Raw genomic sequence first — 10,216 nt, 5'->3', positions numbered from 1 at the left:
ACACCCCCCGATGCCCTCTAAAAAGCATTATTCAGAACAGTGGTCTGCATGACTGTTATGTAGTGAGTTGAATAGGATCCAGAATGCAGCAGTCTGATTGGTCTGCAGGAGCCATCCAATCCAACTCCAGGTGGAAGTGAATCCACAGCCTGATTGGCCTACAGGAGAATCCTGGAATTAGCCAATTACGTGGGGCCCATTTTGTAAATAATGTATAAAAAGCAGACATTTCAGGGAAAATCCCATTCCTCACTACTATGAGCTGAATAAAGAGCATGAAATCTGCACTCGACTCAGAGTACAGTGGTACCTCGGGTTACATACGCTTCAGGTTACACACTCCGCTAACCCAGAAATAGTGCTTCAGGTTAAGAACTTTGCTTCAGGATAAGAACAGAAATTGTGCTCCGGCGGTGTGGTGGCAGCAGGAGACCCCATTAGCTAAAGTGGTGCTTCAGGTTAAGAGCAGTTTCAGGTTAAGAACGGACCTCCAGAACGAATTAAGTACTTAACCCGAGGTACCACTGTATATTTCAATGACCCACTAGGGAAGATAATGTTAGAAAAGTTGCACACACACACACACCCAGTCTCTGCGTAGCAGTGCAGGAGACTCCGGAGGGTCATGTTTACATTGAGATTTGAGACCTAGAGGAGGCTGCAGTGTCCTTAAGAATTATGGTTTAATGGGACATATTTGCCGTGAGTTGAGATGAAGGAGCTGCAGATTTCACCGCATTGTCACCCCAAAAGCAGCTTGCTCCTTGCAGCAGGTCAGCATTGCAGATAGAGCCATTCTAAGTTCCCCAGGCAGCTCTAATAGCTGCCCCCCCCAAACTCCTTGTCCTTCTTCTCTGCCATGCAGTTCCTCCCCTTCTGCCTCAGTCATTCCAAGACATGGACCTGGAAAGCCCAAATGTGAAGCAAAGGTCAGTGTCGATAAGCCCAAAGTTGATATGCCCTGTGGAAAGAGCTTATCCCTTCTCTCCTTTCTGGCCACGGAGCGGTGGGTGGTGGGAGACACACCGAAAAGCTGTTTCCTTTTTATTTGCAAAACAGAGAGTTACTTCCAACAGGATGGAAGGTCCCCAAATAGGGACCTTCTAGTGTCCCTATTTCCCAGGGACATCCCTGATTTAGAAAAGTCGTCCCAGTTTCTTTTTTATATATATATTTATATTTTTTAATAGATTTAAACAAAACGTATTATCCAAAAACATGTCATCCTTAATTTCCCCCCCATTTTCCTCCCTCCCCCCACCCTCCCACACAAAGCCCATCCCCCCACCCCGACTTTCCTCAGTTCCAATCTTTGGTTTCTCTCTGAATGCTATTCTCTGCATGTTACAAAGTTGTATAAATCCTTAACTGATTATTGTCAATAAAGAGTTTGTGAGTGTTTATTCAAAACCAGCCGAGGAGTCCAATTCACTTTGTTGCATCTTCAAATACTTTGTAAAGGGTTCCCATTCATCTTTAAAGTCACAGTTATCCTTGTCCCGTAGCTTACGTGTCAATTTTGCCGGTTCTGCATAGTCCATCAGTTTTTCTTGCCATGATTCTTTAGCTGGAATTTCTTCAGTCTTCCACCCTTGTGCTATTAAGACTCTCGCGGCCATTGTCACATACATGAAGATGTTTTTCAGCTTTTTTGGGCAGGTCTTTCCCTATAATCCCTAACAAAAATGCTTCAGGTTTTTTAACAAATGTTAAATGGAGCATTTTCTTCAATTCATTGTATATCATTTCCCAAAATTTTTGATTACATTACAATCCCACCACATATGATAAATGTCCCCTCCTTTTCCTTAGACTTCCAACATATATTTGAACTAGTTTTGTACATTTTCCCTAACTGCACTGGTGTCATATACCATCTGTACATCATCTTCATATAATTCTCCTTCAACAGGAAATAGTCTGTAAATTTTAAATCAGTTTTCCATAACTTTCCCCTATCCTCCATCATAATGTTGTGACCTACATCTTGTGCCCAAGTCGTGCTGGTTTCTGATCCCGGAATGTCCCACTTGTCCTTTGGACGCAGTGGCGTAGCGTGGGGGGTGCAGGGGGGGCGGGCCGCACCGGGCGCAACATCTGGGGTTAGGGCAAATCCACGGGTTAGGGGGCGCAAATCCACGGGTTAGGGGGCACAAATCCACGGGTTAGGGGGCGCAAATCCACGGGTTAGGGGGCACAAATTACTTGCCTTGCCCCGGGTGCTGACAACCCACGCTACACCACTGTTTGGACGTCCCTATTTTCATCGGAAAAATATTGGAGTGTATGGAGTTGTCCGACCCCCAAGCCGTCTGAAGGCAATCCTGTACGGTGGTACCTCGGGTTAAGTACTTAATTCGTTCCAGAGGTCCATTCTTAACCTGAAAATGTTCTTAACCTGAAGCACCATTTTAGCTAATGGGGCTGTGATAGGAATTTTATGGTCTTAGATATATGGCAATGTTCATAACCGCACATACATAGATCAACACAGGAAGGCCAACCTGGAACCATTTTGATTCCTAAACTGACCAAATGTTTTCTCTGCAAGGTCAAACTGGAAAAGTCTCCCCATTGTCTCTTTCCTCACAAATCCTGTCTTAAGGACACATTTAAGATATGAATAGGGTGTGAGCCTGTGACCTGGCCCAGGAAATAAGTATTTTACCACTACAAAAGAATGGCCAGGCTCCCCAGGAAATCCAATCAAGTAACTTGCCAGACAGGAGATAAACTGGGACAGGAGAAAAACAAGATGCAAATGTTCTGTTTCAGACCGCCTTTTCTGGGATGTATCTGAGGGGTGGTCTTAGGTTACACCCCTTCTGTGATGAATGCATAATGTTTCTGGGGGTGGTCTTGATCTACAGGGTGGCAATTTCAAAAGTCTTTATAAGCCCTTGCACAGCATTTTTGGGGGTCCTCCTCCTTTCCTGCGCATGAGGGGAGCACCCTGTTGCAACAGATTAATAAAGATCAAGCTTACTAGCTGCTTTGCTTCTCAATATTCTCTGGTTGGCCTCTGTTATTTTCTCCTACCAATAGGGAACCTATGTAAGGACTCTATATGGGCTCTTGGATACCCCACAAGGGAAAAGGGCATATTTTTTATTTACACCAGGGCCTCCTGCTGCCGCCATGCCGCCGGAGAATGATTTCTGTTCTCATCCTGAAGCAAAGTTCTTAATCTGAGGTACTATTTCTGGGTTAGCGGAGTCTGTAACCTGAAGCATATGTAACCTGAAGCATATGTAACCCGAGGCACCACTGTATAGGGAATGGTTTTTGTTTTTTTTCAAGGTTTAAGGTTTTATTATGTTTTTATATATGTTGGAAGCTGCCCAGAGTGGCGGGGGGAACCCATTCAGATGTGCGGGGTATAAACAGTAATTGTTATGGAATGGAACGTCCCTATTTTCATTGGAGAAATGTTGGAGGGTATGTGACATCCTTGCACAGGGTCCCCAGAAAAACAGCCCAACTAGCTGCTGTGGACACCTGAAAGGGAGTCTCTCTAGCCAGTTTTCAGGACCCTCACCTGGCCAAGGAAGTTAAAGCATCCCAGGAGCAAAGCCAAGAGTGGATGAGCTTCTCCATCTCTCTCCTTTCCAGATTTTCCCAGTCCACAGTGGAGGCCCTTACAATTTTCCCTACCTCCCTGATGCTCCGCAAGCCCCATCACTTCAACGCCTTTTTCTGTCATTTCTGCTGGAAATACAAAGCTGGCACAGCCCAGGATGAGGCCCGCTGATCTCTCACCTGCCAACCACTGACAGTTCTCTCCTTTCATCTGAAAGCAAAACCAAATCGGCTTCTTGCACGGGAATAAAATAACAGGACTTCCCACACAGAGAAAGTGTCTGAAGCTCTGATTCCTCGTCTCTGCTCATAGAAAATTCATTTGACGCTACAGAAATGCAGCATGAAAATCGGGGAACGGAAATCCTCAAAAGCCATTTTGGCAAAACGCATTAGTTCGTCCAACTGATGAAATGACGCTGGCAGAAAGAGGTGGCAGGATTCCAGCTGCCCCCAACCTGTCGCTATGCGGCTTGCATCAAATTTGTTATTAGAAAATGGTAGCAGACTATCTAGTCCATGGGTAGGCAAACTAAGGCCTGGGGGCCGGATCCGTCCCAATCGCCTTCTCAATCCAGCCCACGGACAGTCCGGGAATCAGTGTGTTTTTACATGAGTAGAATGTGTCCTTTTATTTAAACTGCATCTCTGGGTTATTTGTGGGGCATAGGAATTCGTTCATATATTTTTTTCAAAATATAGTCCAGCCCCCCACAAGGTCTGAGGGACAGCCCACGGCTGAAAAAGTTTGCAGACCCCTGATCTAGTCAAAGCATGCAAAGTAAATTCAAATGCAACCTGCTTTCCTCACATGTACACCCTACGAGGTTGTGGCTGGCTGGAAAGGAAATCTCCACGCTGCGGTGAGAAAACAGAGGGTGTTTATTGCTAGCAATAATCACTCTCCAAAAGCTGAGCAAGCCAGGAAAGGGTGGAGCCTCATTAATATACAGAGCTGTTGTCTGTTAAAGCAATTTGTTGTTGTTGTTTAGTCGTTTAGTCGTGTCCGCCTCTTCGTGACCCCCTGGACCAGAGCACACCAGGCACTCCTGTCTTCCACTGCCTCCCGCAGTTTGGTCAAACTCATGCTGGTAGCTTCGAGAACACTGTCCCACCATCTCGTCCTCTGTCGTTCCCTTCTCCTTGTGCCCTCCATCTTTCCCAACATCAGGGTCTTTTCCAGGGAGTCTTCTCTTCTCATGAGGTGGCCAAAGTCTTGGAGCCTCAGCTTCAGGATCTGTCCTTCCAGGGAGCACTCAGGGCTGATTTCCTTCAGAATGGAGAGGTTGGCTTTGGGGCGTGGCCTGCCCGATTTAAACACAGGCGCCCCCCGGGGATTTCCCTCTTTTGCCGCCTACCAGCTGTTCCTGTTTCCCACTCTCCCCACCCCTTAAGGTGTCCATTCCTTGACCTTGCTATGGACCTTGGTTGGTCGCCATTGAGGGGCCTGGTAGGAATTGTTCCACTTGGCAAATTGGCACCAGCCACTTGGTTTCCGCCTACCTCCTAGCAAATCGCCACAACTTTCTGGGTATTGATGGTTAGGCATTGGTATTGCTCTATAGATGGAAAGAGGGGAGGAAGCGCCATCACCTGCCCCACATATTGAAGGGTAGTCCGGTAAAGGATTCCGGGGGGCGTGGCCCTGTCCGAAGCTGAGGGGGTGAGGGCCTAAGGCACGCCCCCTAAAGTGACCCTGGGGGAGTTCCTAGTTGAAGTGCGTCAGCCGGACTCCCCCTACTGGAGGTTAACCCTTCAAGCGGACAGGCTGAAGTTGGATATAGTCGGTTAGGACCAATGCCTAAGCCAATACCGCTCATCACCTGTAACCAATAAAGTTGTGGCCTTATTTAGACCATTAGCCTTAATAATTGTGTCAAGTTTCTTTATTTCCACTGGCGGGGGGGGGGGGGGACTCGCCAGGCAAGAGCATCTAAGGCAGGAATGAGGGATGTTTCCCCCCTCCCAGTTAAGAACTGCATTTCTTCCTAGGTACAGTGGTGCCTCGCAAGACGAAATTAATTCGTTCCGCGAGTCTTTTCGTCTTGCGATGCTTTTCGTCTTGCGAAGCACGGTCCGTCGCAACTGCGCCTCTTCAAGCGGCTTTAAGAAAAAAGCGAACAAACTCGCAAGACATTTTCGTCTTGCGAAGCAAGCCCATAGGGAAAATTGTCTTGCGAAGCAACGCAAAAACCGAAAAACCCTTTCATCTTGCGCGTTTTTCGTCTTGCGCGAAGCAGAGGCATTGTGGCTGCCAGCCAGTGATAGCCCTCGCTTCCTCCATGAATTTGTCTTCATCCTGCTTTCAAAGCCATCCAAGTTGGTGAGCATCCTTGCCTCCTGCGACAGGCGGTTCCACAGTTCAACTATGTGCTGTGCCAACGTTCGCTATGGTGAACTAAGCCACAGCTTAGCACGATGTGTGAACCAGACGTCTGAGAATCAAAGAACTTAAGGAGAGCCTGCTGGATCAGGCCCGTGGCTCACCTGGCCCAGCATCCTGTTCTCACAGTAGCCAAAAGGGATACCCAAAAGGGAAACCTGCAAGCAGGACCCGAGTGCGAGAGCCCTCTCCCCTCCGGTGGTTTCCAGCAACCGGGATTCAGAAGCATTGCTGCCTCTTGACTGTCGAAGGAGAGCTTAAAAATGGGGGGGGGCTTGCATGCTGCTGGTGGTGTGCAGGGCTAGGACGCCCCCTTTCTCTTTCTGCCACCCATTTTCTCCTTCTCTCCTTCTGCCACCCCCTTTCTCTCTCTCTCGTTCTCCTTCACCCCCATTCCTTCCCTATTGTGATGCCCTGGGACTTGGGCTCGGACTCGGAACCAGAGGAGTCTCAGTCTGCACCGGATCCTTTGCCTCAGGCATCACCTGAACCAAGTCTGGGGCCTGATCCTGAAGAGTCCCAGTCTGCACCGGATCCTCAGACATCATCTGAACCAAGTACTGCTCATCACCTGTAACCAATAAAGTTGTGGCCTTTTTTAGCCCATTAACCTTAATAATTGTGTCATGTGTCTTTATTTCCACTGGGGGAAAGGCTGGAACTCGCCACGCAATTGCTGCCTCCACCAGATGATGGCTCAGTGTGTCCTCTGCTTCAACTCACAACAACCCTGTAGGGGAGGTCAGCTGAGGACTCAGGCTTGGCTCAAGGTCTCCCAGCAAACATCTTCGCTCGAGCGGGAATTGCACGAGAGTCTGTAGCCACTATGCGCTGTGATTTCCTTTGTCATTTCGACTCAAATTAAGCCTTATTCATGCTTTCCTCACCCGAATCGAATCTTTGCATGGTGAGATTTATGTCCTTCAGGGCAACACTGGCGATAGGCTGCCTCATATCCAAGGCAACAGTTGAAAAAGAAGTTACAGACCATGGTTTTTCTATTCAGCTTTGCAAGGTGAGTCCCGGCTTTCATCTGCGATATTCAATCAGGGACCGAGCCTTTTGAAATTGATAACGCTAAAGAGAGAGAGGAGGAGACGAATCTGGCTCATCTCCCATCACAGCTCATAACTTAGGAAATCATGTCTCAAAGAGGTTCATTAGGGATGAGTGATTGTCGGGTTTCAGAAGAGACCTTCCTCCCTCCTCCCCTTTCACAACGCCACTGCACATTTTTCCAACGGCGTGATGGCCAGTTCCAAAAAGAGAAAGTCGCAGAGCTCTCTGCAGATTCCATGGTCTAGCAGAGCCCAGTTTTTGAACTGGGAAGGGCGGGGTACAAATAAAAAATTATTATTATTATACAAGGACACAATCCATGTCTACAAGGATGGTATTGCACTAATGTTTACTCGGAGGAGAGAGGTAGAAATTCTGCAAATCCTGTTACAGTGGTACCTTAGTTCTCAAATTTAATCCATTCCGAAAGTCTGTTCCAAAACCAAATTGTTCCAAAACCAAGGCGCACTTTCCCATAGAAAGTAATGCAAAATGGATTAATCCGTTCCAGATTTTTAAAAACAACCCCTAAAACAGCAATTTAACATGAATTTTACTATCTAACAACACCATTGATCCATAAGGTGAAAGTACAAGTACAAGTAGTACAAGTAGTAGTAGTAGTAGTAGTAGTAGTAATAATAATAATAATAATAATAATAATAATAATAATTTATTTATTTATACCCCGCCCATTTGGCTGGGCCATGCCCAATTCCATAAATATCTATCATGTAGTCTCTTAGTCTCTAAACTAAGAAGTCCCAAACTCTGCAACCCATTTTCACTGGATTTGTAGATTCTAACTACACTTGACGTTAAAGACTGTCAATCATCTCGTATGATTTTTTTTTAAGTAAGCAAGGGGGGGATTTCTTCGGGGGTCTCCAATGTTTTGACCCTATGGGGGGGGGTTAACTTTTCCCTCCCCAGACACGATCTCTGCAAATAGCCCCTGATTGCCAGCTTGCAATCAAAGGGAAAGGACTGCGCCCAGTTGCAAAGCACCGCCTGGGTCTCTGCATTGCTCAGAAAACAGGGAGCCCAACCTTCTGGGTGACCTTGTCCTAAAAGTGAGTGCAGCCAGCCTGTGAGAGCCCCAGCTTCTTCTGCGTCGGCTCAGGCTGTGGAGGAAGCCAACCGATGCGACCGGAATCCACCAGAGCCATTTCCAAAATTAAGCACCTTCCATTATGCAACCTGGCCCCAAACCAGCAGCGTTCACCTGCTCCAGGCGTCAGGAATGCTGGCTTTGCACATCTTGATGGCTTGGCAGTCCTCTAGAGGTGCAGCTACAGACCTTGGAGAGATGCCTTTGGTTCATCCCAGCAGGTCTGCTTGCTCCGTAGGTTGGCTCTCCCTCCCAAATCTTTTCTCCAAAGCCAGGGATAATTTACAAGGTGAGGGTGTCAGAAGCTCAGTGGGGGTGTCTGGGGGGTTCAAGGAGGCTGCGTGGACTTCAGGGACTTTGGCGCTTGGCAAGCTCAGGCAGTTTTGAGTGCCACAGCCTGCCACCTTGGCAGGACAAGAGCTTTCGGCTCCCTGCAAAGAGGCTTTCAGCTTCTGGCTTGAAGGTTTTATTTAAGCTACAGCGTCTTAAAAAGCAGAGGCATCACCTTGCCAACAAAGGTCCGTATAGTTAAAGCTCTGGTTTTCCCAGTAGTGATGTATGGAAGTGAGAGCTGCACCATAAAGAAAGCTACCCCCCCCCCCCAATCTGGCTGGGTCTGGCTAGCCACTCTGGGCGGCTCCCAACAGAATATTAAAAACACGATAAAACAAAATGTGTTGCCTCCCTGAACACTTTATGCAAACAAATCGGGATAAATGCTCAAGAAAGAGGTCATCTGGAAGTAGAGAGAGGGAGGAATTTGTAGAACCACAACACTGTAGAGTTGGACAGGATCCAGATGGTCATCCAGTCCAACCCCCTGCTGTAAGGGTATCACAGCTGAATTAAATTCTGTTCACAATTAAGCTATGGTTTTCCCAGTAGTGATGTATGAAGTGAGAGCTGGACCATAAAGAGGGCTGATCGCCGAAGAATTGATGCTTTTCAATTCTGAGGCTGGAGGAGACTCTTGAGAGTCCTATGGACTGCAAGAAGATCAAACTGATCCATTCTGAAGGAAATCAGCCCTGAGTGCTCACTGGAAGGACAGATCCTGAAGCTGAGGCTCCAGTACTTTGTCCACCTCATGAGAAGAGAAGACTCCCTGGAAAAGACCCTGATGTTGGGAAAGATGGAGGGCACAAGGAGAAGGAGACGACAGAGGACGAGATGGTGGGACAGTGTTCTCGAAGCTACCAGCATGAGTTTGACCCAACTGCGGGAGGCAGTGGAAGACAGGAGGGCCTGGCGTGCTCTGGTCCATGGGGTCACAAAGAGGCGGACACGACTAAACAACAACAACGACAACCTGAATGTCCAGCTTTTTGGGGGGGGGGGAATGCTTTGCCAAGAAAGCTGAGAGTTGGCTCTGCCTTTCACCCAACCTTTCCTGCCAATGTCTCTCCTAGAACGAGGCTGGGGAGGGTTGAGAGTCAAACCAAACTTGAACCTCCATCACAGTGCAATGTGGGCATAATTTTGGTTTCTAAGCCAGACAGGTTATAGCGAGTAACTGGAAAAATGTAGAAGAGCTAGGGGTGAACCAATGGAGGAAAAAACTGAATAATATTATAATTTTAGAATACCTAACTGTGAAGATGCATAGAATGAAAGGGTTTAAGGTCAGTGAGAAAGAGGAGGATTGGCCTGTGAAGATATTGAATTATTTGAATAGGTTTGAACAATTTGGGGCAATTAAAATGTTAAAAGTTAAATAAACCTTGTGGAAGGAGGAGTGTTAAGGTATATAGAAGTGTACATATGGTTGATTTGAATATGTTATTATTGAATATTATTGACTATGTATATTATTGAATATTGTATACCCAATGTATCAGCCACCTGGGGGTTTCACTATTTGTGTTTTGGTGGTTGGTAAAAAATAATATATATATAAAAAAACCCAGCTAGCAGATCCTTGCATTCTTATCCACCAATATTTTGAGTGGGATATGGACTCCTTACTTAATGCACAATGTTAGAATTCCTGCTCCATGATTGCAGTCATGAGATTGTTGTCTATCACATGACGGTGTATGTTTTGACTCCACAAAGTGGCAAGTGACGGAGACAGGATGTTTGTG

General features: G+C 46.9%; 1 long non-coding RNA gene across 1 annotated transcript in view; it reads right to left on the bottom strand.

The window, feature by feature from the left end:
* Positions 1 to 7,471: 7,471 nt before the first annotated feature.
* LOC310762288 overlaps positions 7,472 to 10,216 on the bottom strand; it is a 155,724-nt gene continuing 152,979 nt past the window's right edge. Inside the window, exon 3 of the long non-coding RNA XR_014547928.1 lies at positions 7,472 to 7,581. This is a non-coding gene — a long non-coding RNA (uncharacterized lncRNA). The remainder of the gene's footprint in view (positions 7,582 to 10,216) is intronic.

The sequence above is a fragment of the Podarcis filfolensis genome, assembly GCF_964270895.1.
Source record: "Podarcis filfolensis genome assembly, chromosome: 5".
NCBI classification, from domain to species: Eukaryota; Metazoa; Chordata; class Lepidosauria; order Squamata; family Lacertidae; genus Podarcis; species Podarcis filfolensis.
The sequence above is the reverse complement of the archived record's forward strand: the minus strand, read 5'-3'. Positions and strand labels throughout refer to the sequence as shown.